Source organism: Polyergus mexicanus, unplaced genomic scaffold, assembly GCF_030449975.1.
Source record: "Polyergus mexicanus isolate NDT 795.1 unplaced genomic scaffold, iyPolMexi1.0 SCAF_7, whole genome shotgun sequence".
NCBI lineage: Eukaryota > Metazoa > Arthropoda > Insecta > Hymenoptera > Formicidae > Polyergus > Polyergus mexicanus.
In genome coordinates this window covers 5,582,505-5,599,015 of record NW_027223327.1, presented here as the reverse complement: position 1 = coordinate 5,599,015, position 16,511 = coordinate 5,582,505, and the positions used below count along the sequence as shown (strand labels likewise).

The window sequence follows — 16,511 nt, the reverse complement described above, 5'->3', positions numbered from 1 at the left end:
GTCACTTGTTAATATCTATATCTATGAGCAACCGTGAGAAAAATGCGAGAGACCGATGACGAAACCGCACCGGTCGCCTAAAAATAAATAAACATCAGTAAACATCCTTGCCATAGAATTTTCCAGCGGAAGAATAAATTGATACCGAAAACATAATAAAATTCCTTCTAACGAGATATCTGACAAGTACAACTAAATCAATAATGATGAAACTTCTATAACGAAATATTTAGTAAACACAGCTGCGTTAATATTGATAAAAATAATCATAAGGAAGTAAGACTTTTTCTAATCAGATAATGTGCGCAAGGGAAATCTAATACTCAAGAGACTTAAACTGATATCGAGATCACCAATCGACGATCACCACGGGTAAAAATTCGAAAAGTAGGAGAAACTCCCCGCCTAATAAAGACACTAGCACAATTTTTAATTCGTTAAGATGAAGAATCCCCATTTCTACGCAATTCCAATTCGTTGAAGTTTTTGGAAGATTCCCACTCTTGGAATTAGAATACATCCGGAAAAGAGAATTATAAAAAGGGGACTCGAAGAGACATTTAGACACACTTTTTCTTCGGTCTTCAACTTCACGCAGTCTTACTTTGTGCTTCGCGAGTTAGGCACTTGTGCCACCACTGTCCTCACTTGGCATCATCTCCAGGTCAACCACAAATCGAACATCGGGCTGTCGACATGATATGCAAAGTGAAACACCGTACAAATTCGCCACCCCTCCACATCTGAATTACTATTTTAAAAAGTAAGTTTAATTGAATAATATTTCTTTTCCTCCTTTTTGTCTTGTTTCTTATTTAAATCAAAACTTTCCGAAGAATGTCTTATTCTTTTAAATCATCAATCTGTTCCGGCGATAAATCTTAGAAAGTTTTAACTCCTGATCTTAATCTAACACGTATGCGAGCGACCAATTTTATACTTCTGACCGTTATTAACATATACACTTATTTATTTATACAATACATATTGATTTGGATTTTATTTTTTTTTTATTCTTTAATCAAATATATTTTTATATTGTATTAATCAGTCAGAATTTAAATGTTAACGATAGAATCTTTCCCTTGCATTCTGACTGATGCCCTCCGTATTAATGTAACACCCGCGAATTAAACACTCGCACACACACATGCATTCACCGAGAAATTATCTACAATAATTTTTTTTTTTTTTTATATAATCAAGTACATCTAGCATTTACTTTAAAATATGAATAAATTCATACTTTGTTAATTTAAATAAAAGAATTATTCTTTGTTAAATCCCCATTAATTCATAGTCAAAGGATCGCACTTAATCCCATCCCGCGTAAAAAAGATTAAATTTTCTTGCCGAAAAGGGACCACGGAACGAACGTCTGAATAACCAGCATAATAGCGAATCATTCGTTTACCTGTTTTTCAAACCTATCAGTTCGTTCGATCCGATTCCAAACGCCACGAGACGTTTAATTTCGGGATAATAAAAGATAGCTGTTACACCCTTCCGTCGACTCATCCTTCCCCGAATCTGGACGTAACAATAATATTATATTTAAAAAAATAAAAAAAACAATTTGTTTTTTTTTAACTTTTTTTCATCTGTTTTTTTTTCTATTAGAAAAAAACGGTTTTTTTTTTTACATCTCCACTCTCAATAATGTTATTTTAATTACAAAATTATCGTATTCTAAATGCAATTAATTTATTATAGTAAAGGTTTAAAATAATTTCCCATAACTTCTAAACATTTATTGACATAATAACAAAATGAACCATTTATACTTATATATATATATATATATGCACTATATACTATATACAGGGTGTCCCCAATTTAAATGACAAAACTTCAGGAGCGTGTAGGGGACCGAAAAGCTAAGCCAGAAAGTACTTTAGAGGTTTGCTCGTTTTTGCTCCATTTTGGAGAAAATCACAAAGAAAGAAATAAAACAAGTTTTCGTTTTTTTACCTGTTTATTTACATTTTATTTATGTTATCATCTATTTAATGCAGATATTGTTCAAAATGTTGCCTTCTTACAGCAATGCAAGCATTGCATCTAGCACTGACCTCATTAATTGCAGCTAGACATTGTTCTAGTGATATTTGGTGCACTGCATCTATGATTCGGTCTCTTAATTGCTCTCTTGAATTGATTGATACCATAAAGAATAACATCAAGTGTTTACATATGTAAGGAACCTTGAAGCAGAAAATTTATTCGGTGTTAATCAAGTGAAGAGAGCAATTGACAATGAGAGATTGAATTTTTGCGATTTTCTCTAAAATGGAACAAAAACGAGCAAACCTCTAAAGGACTTCTTGTCTTAGTTTTTCGGTCGCCTACACACTCTTGAAGTTTTGCCATTTAGATTGGGAATACCCTGTATATGTATATATTTCATTATTGTTAAAAATGCTTTCAAAAGATATTCAGAACAAAAAAGTTTATTAAAATTTAATCATTGTTTCATTTAAAATTGTGTGGTTGCTCTCTTTTTAACCTTTTAAATCGAATTTTGTTTATAACATAATATAAAAAAGCTCTTTATACAAAACAAAATTTTAAAAAAAGTTTTAAAGTATACCAAGTACATAAAAAATATTTCTTGTATGCAACAAAAAGTTTAAAAGTATGTTTACCTATAAAAAATAACTAATAAAAAAATTTTTCTCCAAAAAATAAAAAATGTACGCAACAAAAAGTTTAAAAATATATTTATCTATTACTATTTCAACTTATAAATCTTCACAAACTGAACTGCTTCTACGTACTTGGCTGATTAACTATTGATTTCATATTTAGTTCTTATTTTTTTTTTTTTGTAAAGGTTTCTTTAGGAAAAAATTTTTTTATAAATTACTTTTTAGAGGTAAATATATCTTTAAACTTTTTGTTGCGTACATCTTTTATTTTTTATTTTTTAGGGAAAAATTTTTTTATAAGTTATTCTTTAGAGGTAAATATATTTTTAAACTTTTGTTGCGTACAAAGGATATTTTTTATGTATTTGACGTATTTTTTTTACCCTTGTGAGGTTTCTTTTTTTAATGGGATATTAGTGCTTTTTGTAAAAATTTAAAATTCAAAAGTTTTTCTGCAAAATATAAAGTACTACATTATACATTATATATATACAAGGACGTGATTTTTTTTAAAGATTTATTCAATAAAAGAAAATTCTTTTTTAGAAGAAATTATATAAATAGTAAATATATATATTTGTACTTCCGTTTCCGGTGGGCGAGAGAGAGTATTGTAAAAGCGTGTAGTGCGAAAGGCAGAGAAAGTGAGGAGACAGGGAAGTGAGTGAGAGAGTGAGAGGTGTGCACGCGAAGAGTGAACTCACTGACATATGCGGATGGCATAGTGTTGTTGGCGGAGGATGAAGAAGGAATGAAGGGGATGTTAGGAAATTTGGAGAGATATATGGACAGGAAGGGTTTGGAGGTGAAAGTGGCGAAGACTAAAGTAATGAGATGTAGGAAGGGAGGAGGCAGATGGAAGAAAATAAAATGGTTGTGGAAGTGAAAAGTGTTGGAGGAGGTGAGGGAATTTAAGTATTTGGGGTATACGGTGAGGTCGAATGGAAAACAGGATGCACATGTAAGGGAAAGGGTTAGGAAGGGAGCAGCGTTGTTAGATCAGGTGTGAGGGTTGGGAAAAAGGAGGTTTGGTGGGGATTGGGGGAAAAGAGTTTGGTTGTTTGATAAGCTAGTATGGTCGATGGTAAGTTATGGGGTGGAGGTGTGGGTTTGGAAGGAGAGGGAGAGGGTGGAAAAATTACAGGACAGGTATTTGAAGTGGGTGTTAGGAGTGGAAAGGTATACGCCGGGATATATGGTAAGGGAAGAATTGCAGAGGAATTTGTTGAAGGAGAGGGCGGGCATGAGAGCGTGGAATTTTGAAAAGAAATTGGAGGAGAGTAAGGGAGGAGAACTGGCTAGGAAGTGTTGGGAAGAATTGAAGAAAAGGATTAGGAAGGGAAGAGGCGAAGGGCTGGGAGGAGGAGAGGAGAAGATTTATAGAGGAAAGAGGGTGGAAAATGGAAGAGGTTATAGAATTGAGGAAGTTGGGGCAACTAAGGGGTGAGGAGGTTGAAAGAGAAAGAAAGTTGCAGAAAAAGGAAAGATGGAAGAGGATATGGGGGTCGGCATATAATAGGTGGCATAAGTGGGTGAAAGGAGAGGGGGTGCCAGGGTATTTAAAAAAAAGATGGGGGGAAAGCAGATGGCAAAGGGTAGCAAGATTTAGACTAGGGAATGGGATGAAGGAAGGGAGATATTGGGAAGGGGAGGAGGGAAGAAAATGCAGAGAGTGCGAGAGGGAGTTGGAGTCATGGGAACATGTTTGGGAGGAATGCACGGATTGGGGGAAGGAAGGTGTGTGGCAAGAAAATGTGGGGATGGTTTTAGGGGAGGAGGGGGAGGGGGAGAGGTGGATGAGAGAATTGGAAGAGAGGAGGGGGGAAGGGAAGAATGAATGGAAGAGTGAGAGAGTAGATGAGGCAAAGTGTGACGTTGTGAACGGAAACGGAGGTCCATAGGAGTAAGTAGAGTTAAGACAGCGTAGTTGCGAATGTGTGTGTGTTAGGTAGGTAGGTTAAGGAGTCTAGGTTAAGAATGCGAGATAGGTTAAGCGGTAATGTATTAAAAGGATGTATTGCGTTGTTTTTTTTGTATGTTTTTGTAACCCCAAGGGGAACAATAAAGATTATTATTATTAGTATATATATTTACAAAACTTATACCATATTGAATTTCAGCAGACACAATCACAACGTATCTTAATGCTCAATCTCTTAGTGTCTGTCACTTAATAGGTTTCAAAACACGATATAATTTAATAAGATATAATTTTAATACAGAGAGAAGTTAAACGATATAGGTATTTCATAGATATAATTTTAATATAGAAGTTAAACTGTATACAAACCGTATTATCAATAATAATAATATAAATTGTATAAATGAATAAATATTAAAATATAGAAAGCAATAGAAAGAAGGGTCTGTGTTCGATCAGAAAATATTGTCGTGTCCGATTGGTAATGTGCGCAATCGGGACGATCCCGGTAAGCCACCCTGATAGTGTGTGTCGCCGTAGCGATGGAGCGCTCACGCACACTACCAGACGCGTGCCTAAAGATTGGCATTGATTGCCAGACTTTACTCAATAATAATTCCTTTATTAAGCGTTATAGAAAAAAATGTTATAGGATTTTTCTGCTCAGTTTACTATGCTGTACCCTCTCACGAGCGTTGGCACAATCTTTACCAGACATTCTGTATATTGTAGAATAATGCAACACAAAAAGAAAAGTGATAAAGTGATTAACGGTTATTAAGAATATCGCGGAATAGTGCAAAGAAGAGAAGTGATTTCTTCTAATCGATGTCGTATTGAGCAAAGTTGAATTACATTAGTGAAATTGAGCGAATGCTTATACTGGAACGAATCTGTGCATTATTAATTGATTTCATATATTTGTGATAAAAACATTATTGGAAAATGATTATGGAAGCAATGAATTGAAGAAATATTTAAAGATTTTGGCTGGCCATGTTTCCAATAATTATAAGCTAGTATTATATGCGTAAACACGCATTCATGTATATAATATTTATTTATATTTTATAAATGTAATTAATGCATAATTAATATTTTTAGATTAACTTACAAATGGTTACGCAATGCATTTATGTTAAAGTAACAAAATAAATCTTGTGAAAATTCTATCAAAAATATCATAAAAACAGCAACATTGAATACACATTGTTATTAATTGGCTTCATAAGGAATGATAAAATCATATTGAAGCGTTTCTATAGTGTCTATAAATATATTGTAGATCTGGCTCTGCGGATTTGGCTATTCGCAACTTATGGTTCTGGAAATGTGGGAATGTTTATTTATATTTTATATATAAATGCAATTATATATAATGTGTAATTAATATTTTTAGGTCATTTACAAATGACTAAGCAATGAGTTGCATGTTTATGTTAACATAACAAAACAAATCTTGTGGGAATGTTATCAAAAATATTACATATACAATTGAACTGAAAGCATCAGAGTGAGAGTAATATAAGAGTAAATTGTATACAATAAAGTAAAGAATTATTTATTAGGAGGGAATAATTTTTTATAGGTAAAATAATAATTTATAAGTTATATTATGCCTGAAATAGGAGTGTTCTTCCGAATGGAGCATCTCTCCGATTGGAATGAAACTTTGCACGTGACTTCAAGAGATCATATTAAGGTCAACTATCAAAGTCGCAAACGAGAGTTTTGTATGGTACAAAAGTTATAATCAAAAATATCACTGAAGATCGTAAAGATCGACAAAAGAAAATCTAATTCCGATGACCTTGACCTTGACCATATGTTATCAAGAGTAACATTTAATAGATTTTAGTTCACTCTTTGCTTACGAAAGAGCTATGAACAAAAAAAGTTTCATAAAAAAAATGTGAAACACTTCGTCTTGCCAAATACATGTAACGCAATGGGTGCCGCCTCTCCCCATCCTCCCCTACAGAGGAGGGGAGGCTCCACTTCCGAAGATCAAGCGATACGGTAGCGTCGCAACGCCAAGTATATTAAAAAATTCGTTTTATCTTGTCAACGGTTTCCTATGTATAGGGGCCGCGACGCTATCAAGTAGTTTACCCGGAGTTTTTATTCTTAAGAAACTTTCGATTAAACCCAGATAGCCAAGTCTGTTCGAACAGATTTTGCCAAACGTCTGCTACAAATTTTTGTCAGCAGAAAGATTCCAGATTGTATACAAAGTCTGTTATATCAGATAATGATAGCAGAATGTCAGCAGAAATGTTACAAAACCTGCTGATATAATTTGATAGCAGATCAGTAGTAGAAACCGAGCAGGATTTGCATAGAATTATTATAGCAGATAGCCAGCAGAAACCGAGCAGGATCTGCACAACGCAATTTGATGTCAAATTGATAGCAGAAATCGAGCAGGATCTGTGTGCGCGCGCGCAATCTGACCGCAGATTGGTAGCAGAAATCGAGCAGGATCTGCTAACATGACTTGACATCAGATTGTCGGCAGAAATCGAGCAAGATCTGCGCGCGCGCAATCTGATGGCAAATCGGTAGAAATGAAACAGAATCTGCAGCTTTTAGCATTCATATAATTTATTGAAATAGTATAGTTTATTCGCTTACAACTATGCGGCGCACTATTCACTTTCTATATCCATATCCAAATTCTTGTCACGAGCGTATATAATGCCTGCAAAATGCGGCTAATAACATCGTAATTATTTCTATCAATTTAAGTTCTGATACGACTCCCGTACCGGGAATTCAGATATTGAACTGATTTTTAGAAAATCAGACAGATAAATATCCGATTTTCACTTATTTGGAAAGAAATTATCCTAATAAGTGAAAATCGTTCGTTATTATATCTATTTAAGATATATGGTAAAATAGAAATTAACTTCCATATAAATAAAATATTTTAATTTTGATTTAATTTCATAAATTAATTATTCAAATTTTCATATATATATTACATTAATACATATTACTAATATTATAAATTTATGTTATTAATACAAACGTCAGAAAATGACATCCCGTGAATGTGACATATCAACTATTGACGTCATTTGTGAATCTTATGAGACCTAACTTTAGGATTAACTCTAATTGGTTATTTTGTGACCAAAATTTACTGTCATTTTGCTACTTGGACTCAAGACCCTTTAAATGTTTAAATTTATTTAAATGTACCATTTTATATAAATGTCTAGAAATTGCTCGATTTCTGCTGTCAATCTGCCGTCAGATTGCGCGCAGGCTCTGCGTGATTTCTGCTGCCAATCTGCTCACATTGCCTGTCAGCAGGCTCTGTCGACAAAACCTGAGCTTAATGTGGTCACAGATGGCTATGGTTTTGGTATGGAATTCTGATTAAATTTGCTGCCAATCTGCGCGCATGCTGCTATCATTTTGCTATCTGGGAAATACCTCAAGAACTAAAGCCGTAATCAAAAATCTAACGGCACTTTTCTTATGCAATGTGGATGCAAGCTTTCGATTGCGACCAGTTCGAATAAGATTGATGGAGTCAATCCTAGGGTATGATAATCGTATCAAGCGAAATATCAGAATCGTGACATTTATTTTTCCAATTCAGACTCTCATGTACGTATGCTCGCACGCACGCACGCAAAGCGATTTTGTCTCTCAAGGCGTGTTTGCAGCACTCATGTACAATTATTCGTTTGAGTGTGCAAATATGCCTTGAGAGACAATGTTGTGTATGTACATGTATATGTATAAGATAATAATGTAAGGTTACGAGAGTATATATCGCGCGGACAACATAAAAAATGAGTTATAGTAGTTGCTTTCCATTTACATCAAAACTCAGATAATTCTCACTTGTGACGTCATTACTTAGTTGAATGCATGTTCCTTTTGATGCTAGCAAGTGAGATTCAACTGAGTTTTTACGTGGTTTCTGCACACGATCGAGACCGTGTGCTTTAGTGAGTCTAATAGACTCACATTAAAAGTGAGGTTATGAATCTATATTATTATGTGATAGCTTTGTTACCAAAATAAGCAGGTCAATGACGTCATTGTCTGAGTATGAAATACTCACATAACTGAGTGACTCAGTATCACTTGAGTGCAAATGGAAAGCAACTAGTATATATCGCGGAATAATGGAACGAAAAGTGATAAGAGTATCGCAAAATAGTGCAACAACGAAGAGAAGTGATAAAGTCAAAAGAAATTATTAAATTTATACACTATTAATAGCAGGGTTGGGAAAGTTACTTTATAAAAGTAACTCGTTACCGTTACCGTTATTTTTTCTAAAAAGTAACTCGTTACCGTTACTCGTTACTAATTTTAAAAAATAACTCGTTACTGTTACAGTTACTAAAAAGTAACGAGTCGTTACAATTTCCGTTACTTTTTTACAATACAAACTAATAAATTATTTTGCATAAGAAAAACTTTTAAAAAATTGTAAGCAAGATTTCATTCAAGGTTTATTACAAAATAAATGATTAAATTTTATCGAAATTCTTTATTAATTTTTAATAAAATTTGTTGCTCCATAGTATCATCATTTAAATGCCCTCTTTGTGGTGTTAATACAGAGCCACCGATGCTAAACATTCTTTCTACAGATGCACTGCTTGGTAGAGCTGTATTATATTTAATAAAAAGTTTTTTAAGTTTTGGATAGTCGTTTAACATTTCTATATTACAATTATTTGATTTTAAAAACCGTTGCAATTCTTCTTGTTCAGATTAATTTTGCACCGTTTTTTGCTCAAAAATGAAAAAATCATCGTGATCGTCAGATTTTCCAGCTTTTGAAGAATTTTCAGTTGATCGGATTCCCAATAAATCCTCCAAGTAATTTTCAGCACGTTTTCTTTTTTCTCCGGTTAACCAGTTTAACTTAAATTTTGGATGTAAACATGCTGCTATTATTAATTCTTTTGTTTCAAATATTGTAAGAAATTTAAAATCAAATATAGTAAATTAAGCGACATTGTTTGTTTTATTGAAATTAATACTTTTGAATCAATAGTTTAAAATAAAATAATATTTTTCAATTAAATCCTTATTTAAAATTATATAACATATGTATTAATCAAATTAATAAGTTACCTTTTTATTTAAACCTTGCTGAATAGCTTCAACTAATGAATGGCAATCTATAAGGTCAGATTTATTGAGATTTTCTAATTTTCGTTGCAAGGTACTTAGAACTGGTAGTAAATGAGAGCTCTGCTTTTCCGAAAAGATAAAGCTCTCATTGGATATCGCGGGTCGCGTCATCGCACTGGTCTGCAAGAGCCATAAGTTGATCAATCACATTCAAGCATTTTTACAACATAATAAGAATGCTAATTGGTCGATTTGTTTACGGCTTTACGGTTAAGATAAAAATTTTATCACGCAAATAGCAAGAATAATATCTTAAATAAATCAAAAAATTTGAAAAAAGTAACGATAAAAGTAACTGTTAAATTCGTTACTCGTTACCGAAAAATGTAACGAAGTTACTTTTTCCGTTACAAATAAAATTTGTAACGCCATTACCGTTACAGTTACCGAAAAAAAGTAACTGTAACGGTAACGGCGTTACAAGTAACGCGTTACTTCCCAACCCTGATTAATAGTGTAAGGAAGAGAAGTAATTTCTTTTAATCGATGTCATATCGAGCAAAGTTTGGTTACAGGTTACATTAATAAAACTGAGCAAATACTTACAGTGGAGTGAATCTGTACATTATCAATTATAACAAATTTGTGATAAATACATTATTGGAAAATGATAATGAATGAATCGAAGGAATATTTGGAGATTTTGGCTGGCCATGTTTTCGATAACGATAAGCTGGTAATTATATGCGCGAATGCGCATTCATGTATATAATGTTTATTTGTACTTTATATATAAATGTAATTAATGCATAATTAATATTTTTAGGTTAACTTATGGTTAAAAGCAATGAGTTTATATTAATATAGCAATATAAATCTTGTGAGAAGTCTATCAAAAATATCATAAAAATCACAGCATACACATTTTTATTGTATAGCTTTAGAATAATAAAATGAAGCACTTCTGTAATGTATACATACATTTTGTGGATCTAGAATTACTTGCTACTTTTGGTTCTGAAAATGTAAATGTTTATTTATATTTTATATATAAATGTATTTAATGTGTAATGAATACTTTTAGGTTACTTACAAGTGGCTAAACAATGAGTTGCATATCTATGTTAATATAGCAAAACAAATCTTGAGAATTCTATCAAAAATATTACATTATATACAGTTGAATTGAAAGCGTCACAGTTATAGCGTCATAGAGCTTGAAATAGAAATGTTAAGCATTAGTCAAAGAAGAGAAATAAGATAATAATTTTGTTTATAAATTATATAATAAAGGTTATTTATTTTCTTAGACTTAATTCTCTAGGGACAAGACTTATTGTTAATCTATTTAACTTTTTTTGATATAATGGTTGAACTTATTTTTTAAAACAATGAAAAACGTGGAAATTGATTATTTGGATAGAGCTGCCTTTTGCAATATAATGTTATCAGAGAACATTAGAATATCTGTCATCAACAAAAAGTAATTTAAATTTGAATCAAAATGAGGAGGAAGAATTGATTACTGATACAAAATTGCAGATTTTATTATAGGAACATATAAAAGTTTATAATAATTTGGCAGCTGCGTTGATTAAAACAGAAGCTTATGGCGCAGTTTTAGAAAATGTGAAACATGAAGGTGCTAACTACAAAATGTTAAAGCGTTACTTAGAAAAGGTATTGCAAAAATCCTAATCTTCTTTTTATTTACTATCTTTAATCTTTTTAAATAAGTTTTATATATTCTTGATTTATATTTTATATGTAGAACATTCAAATATATGTGTATACATATTATGCGTATCATAGGAACAATGCAAATATGTGTGTATATATATATTGTACGTATCGTAGGAACAATATTGACACACAAAGGGGAATATGCAAAAGCTTATACAACCTTTTCCTCTCTCTCCACTGAATTCAAAAATTACATCCAGAAATGAAGATATTTACTACAGAATTAATGACCTTAAATGATAAAATTGCTAAATATGTAGAAAAATATAAGCACCTATATCGCAAAATGTTAGGTGTAGTTGAAGATACTAGAAATCCATCAAAAGGTATAAAAGGAAATGATAAAAGTAAGTCATTAGATAAATATAATTGTTAATAAAAGCAAATGATAAAAGTAAGTAATTAAGTAAAAATAGATGCTTTTCTTTTTCTGTCTTTAGCAATTTTATCTTTTAAAGTCATTAATTCTGTAATAAATATCTTCATTTCTGGATGTAATTTTTGGATTCAGTGGGGAGAGAGAAACAGAGAGAAATTGCATAAGCTTTTACATATTCCGCTTTGTGTCTCAATATTGTTCCTTCGATATCCACAATATATATATATATATATATATATATATATATATATATATATATACATATTTGAATTTTCTATATGTAAAATATAAATCAAGGATATATAAAACTTATTTCTAAAAAAATTAAATATTTTGAATAAAAAGATTAGAATTTTTGCAATATTTTTCCTAGTACTATGTAAGTGTTTTAACTTTATAATTGACACCTCGAAACATATTTCAAATTTTTTAAAGCTGCCTCATAGGCTTTTAATCAACGCAGCTGCCAAATTATTATAAACTTTTATACGATCCTCTAATAAAATCTGCAATTTAATATCACTAATCAATTCTTCCTCCTCATTTTGATTCAAATTTGAACTACTTTTTGTCGATGACAGATATTCTAATGCTCTCCAATAACATCATATTGCAAAAGGCAGCTCTATCCGAATAAATCACCAATTTCCACGTTTCTTATTGTTTTAAAAAATAAGTTCAACCATTATGTCAAAAAAATTAAATAGATTAACAATAAATCTTGTTCCTAGAGAATTTAGTCTAAGAAAATAAATAATCTTTATTATATAATTTATAAACAAAATTATTACCTTATTTCTATTCCTTGACTAATGTTCAACTGTTTCTATTTCGGTCTCTAATTCTAACGCTTTCAATTCAACTGTCTATGTAAAATTTTTATAAAATTCCCACAAGATTTGTTTTGTTATTTAATATAACATACAACTCATTGCTTAGCCATTTGTAAATGACCTAAAAATATTAATTACGCATTGATTACATTTATATATAAAATCTAAATAAAGATTCATACATTTCCAAAACTAAATGTTACGAATAATTCCAAATCCACAAAATGTTTGCAGATTATAGAAGTGCTTCAATGTGTATTTAATGCTGTTGTTCTTATGATATTTTTGATAGAATTCTCACAAGATTTATTTTGCTATTAATATAAAATCATTGCTTAGCCATATTTATGTTAATTTAAAAATATTAATTATGCATTAATTACATTTATGTAAAATTAAATAAACATTATATACGAATGCACGTTCGCGAGTATATATAATTATTAACTTATCGTTTTCGAAAACATGGTCAGCGAAAATCTTCCATAATTATTTTTTAACAATGTATTTATGACAAATATGTTAATTGACAATGCACAGATTCACTCAAAGGTAAACATTCGCTCAGTTTTGCTAATATAATCAACTTTGCTTAATATGACATTGATTAGAAAAAATCACTTCCCTTCCTTGCACTATTCCGTAGCACTATTAATTTGTCTTATTATTCTGTACATAGAAGTATTACGGTAAAATTATCGAAAACTGAATATTTTACGAAATATTTTATTTTTTATATCAAAATATGTCAGATTAAAATATAAAATAACTCAAAAAGTACTTAATAAAAAAATACTTTATTATAGTGTTTTGGAAAGCTTTCGATGTCAGCTACAAGAATACTAAATAAAAAATGGAGGTTTCCATTTAAGATTTCAAAGTTGACCTTCACATGACCTTCAAATGATTTTCCAAGGTCAAATCATTGTCACCATCTTATGGCCCCCTCGAAACCAAACAACTTTTGTCTGAAACATTTTTCTCTTCCGGGCTTGGTTTTTGAGATATTCGACTGGATGGATTAAAATGGGCCACCCAGTATATATATATATATATATATATATGTATATACACATATTTGAATTTTCCATATGTAAAATATAAATCAAAAATATATAAAACCTATTTTAGAAAATGATTAAGTATAGTAAATGAAAAAAAAAGTTACGATTTTTGCAATACTTTTCCTAAGTAATGCTTTAATATTTTGTAGTTGATACCTTGAAATATGTTTCTTATTTTTTAAAGCTGCATTGTAGGCTTCCATTTTAATCAATGCAGCTGCCAAATTATTATAAACATTTATATGGTCCTCTAATAAAATCTGCAATTTAGCATCATTAACCGACTCTTCCATATCATTTTGATTCAAATTTGAACTATTTTTTGTCAATGACAGATATTCTAATGCTCTTCGATAACTTTATATTGCAAAAGGCAGCTCTCTATTCGAATAAACTATTAATTTCCACGTTCACATTTTTCAAACGAGTCTCCAGATACGCGTAACTAAGGAACGCGACGCTTTGTCTCAGGAGCGTCCGTATATAAGAATGCCCAAATATAATAATAAGACAATACTTTTCTATAATTAAAAGTTTTTCTTTAATATTTTATATCAATAAATTATAAAATATTGAAAAAAAACTTTTAATTCTAAGAATTTTCGCGGTGTATTTAGAAAAGTATTATCTTATTATTATATTTGGGCATTCTTACATATAAACGCTCCTGAGACGAAGCGTCGCGGTCCTTAGTCACGCATATCTGGCGACTCGTTGTTAACGCACGAGCGGTGAGTGGGGGGCAATAGGCATGAGCCACAGAATCGGGCCGAAATGTGCAAGTAAATCCCAGCAGCACTGATATAAGTGAACTGGGATTTATATGTAACTTTCGGCTGGATTTTTTAGCTCACGCCTACTGCTCGCTGCTCCCCTCTTACCCCTCGTTCCTTAGCAACGCATCACCGCATCATAAATCGTAACTAAGGAGCGCATCACTTAGTCTCAGGAACGTGCTATTACAAATGTATAATAGCACAATACTCTGGTAACCATAAAATATAAATATTTTAAATTATTATAGAACGTACATATACGTAATTAATAATAGAATAATAATTATTTTTGTTATTAATACAAAATAAAATATTGAATAGAAAATTTTAATGAGAACCTCTACTACTAGAGAACTAAAGTATTGTGCTATTATATTTATGATGCGCACGTTCCTGTGACTAGCAGGGGAGGACGCGACTTTAGGATTACCGAATTGAAAAAGGCTTTTATAGTGTAGTACTCTATTAGAAAAATACTTGAGCAAAGGAATAGAGCGCAATGCTTAGCCATTTCCAAGAAAATGATTTAAACAATATGGCTTTCATATATCTGGCTCCGTTATATCAATTAGCGAAAAGGCGGTGTAGCTCGGGCATTAAGCGCGTGACTATCACGCATCCAACCCGGGTTCAATTCTTGTCCCTGCCACTCTTTTTCTCATTCTTTTTTCATACAATCTAACAACAATATTTATTCATGTAAAATAAAGTTAATTAAATTAAATTTTTTTTAATTTGCACTTTCGGAAGGCAATTTTCTTTTAATTTATTCATGAAACTGAGCATAATTTTTGTTAAACTTACAACCTTATTATTTTATGCATTCTACTCGATATAAAATAAAGCAAATAAAACACCACTATTTGAACATAATTATAATTTAATACAAAATTAGAAACAAATGTGTCAAAACTTATTCATCCTTATCAGTAACATCAACATTCTCTACAGATCGGTTACAATTATTCGGATGATATATTTGTCGTAATTACTTGTTGTAATTTTGTATTAAATTATAATTATGTTCAAAAAGTGGCGTTTTATTTACTTCGTTTTGTATCGGATAGAATGTATAAAATAATAAATTAAAATTGAATAAATTAAATTGAATAAATTAAAAGAAAATTGCCTTCCAAAAGTGCAATTAAAAAAAATTTAATTTAATTAACTTTATTTTACATGAATAAATATTCGTTGCTAGATTGTATAAAAAAGAATGAGAAAAAAAGTGCCAGGGACAAGAATTGAACCCGGGTCTGATGCGTGGTAGTCACCCGCTTTAATACCCGAGCTACGTCGCCTTTTCAATAATCGACCTAACGGAGCTGTATATAAGAAAATATATTATTTAAATATTATTAAAATCAAATTTTTTGGGAAATGGCTGAGCATTGCGCCCTTCCTTTGTTCAAGTATTTTTCTAATAGAGTACTACATTATATAATAGATATATAAAAGATATATACTATATATATGTTACGTGTTAGCTACAAGTTACCAGCGTGTTACCCATATGTCAGAATTTTTATGCAGCGCCTCACGTTGCAAATCGATGAACTATGAGGCGTGAAAAGTGACGTTTTGGCAGCCCAAATTATTCTTGCGTGCCATTTCGTGATTATTCCCTTTATGCTAATGCTGTGATGTGTAACGTATTTGTGAAACTTATAAAATTGTCCGAAAACTAAGCTTAGCAAGTTAAGTATTATGTAAAAAGAACTTTTTGCACTTCTTTCGACAGCTGTCAAACTACATGTTTTCCCGTATGACTAGGCTTACTTTGTCACTCATTTTACAGTTATTTATTAATTGTCAAAGGAAAAGCTTAGTTTTCGGACAATTTTACGAGTATACTAAAGCGATCTGTAGTCTTGTTTCTTTAAAATATCTTTTTATTTAAAAATGGCACGCAAGAATTCTCAGCGTGTCATTTCTCGCTTCTGACGTCATCATTCCAATATGGCCGCGGCGACTACTCAGGAGCCTTAACCGTGGATACAGTGAGTTCCGCCCCCGAAACCAAATTTTAGTTTTA

The 16,511-nt window shown here is 31.4% G+C and overlaps 1 protein-coding gene and 1 pseudogene across 1 annotated transcript in view; one reads left to right on the top strand and one right to left on the bottom strand.

Annotated features, from left to right (window-relative positions):
• Oseg5 (intraflagellar transport protein Oseg5) overlaps positions 1–16,511 on the bottom strand; it is a 369,827-nt gene that overhangs the window by 348,906 nt on the left and 4,410 nt on the right. The window lies entirely within an intron of this gene.
• On the top strand, positions 3,730–12,440 carry LOC138934885 (uncharacterized; annotated as a pseudogene).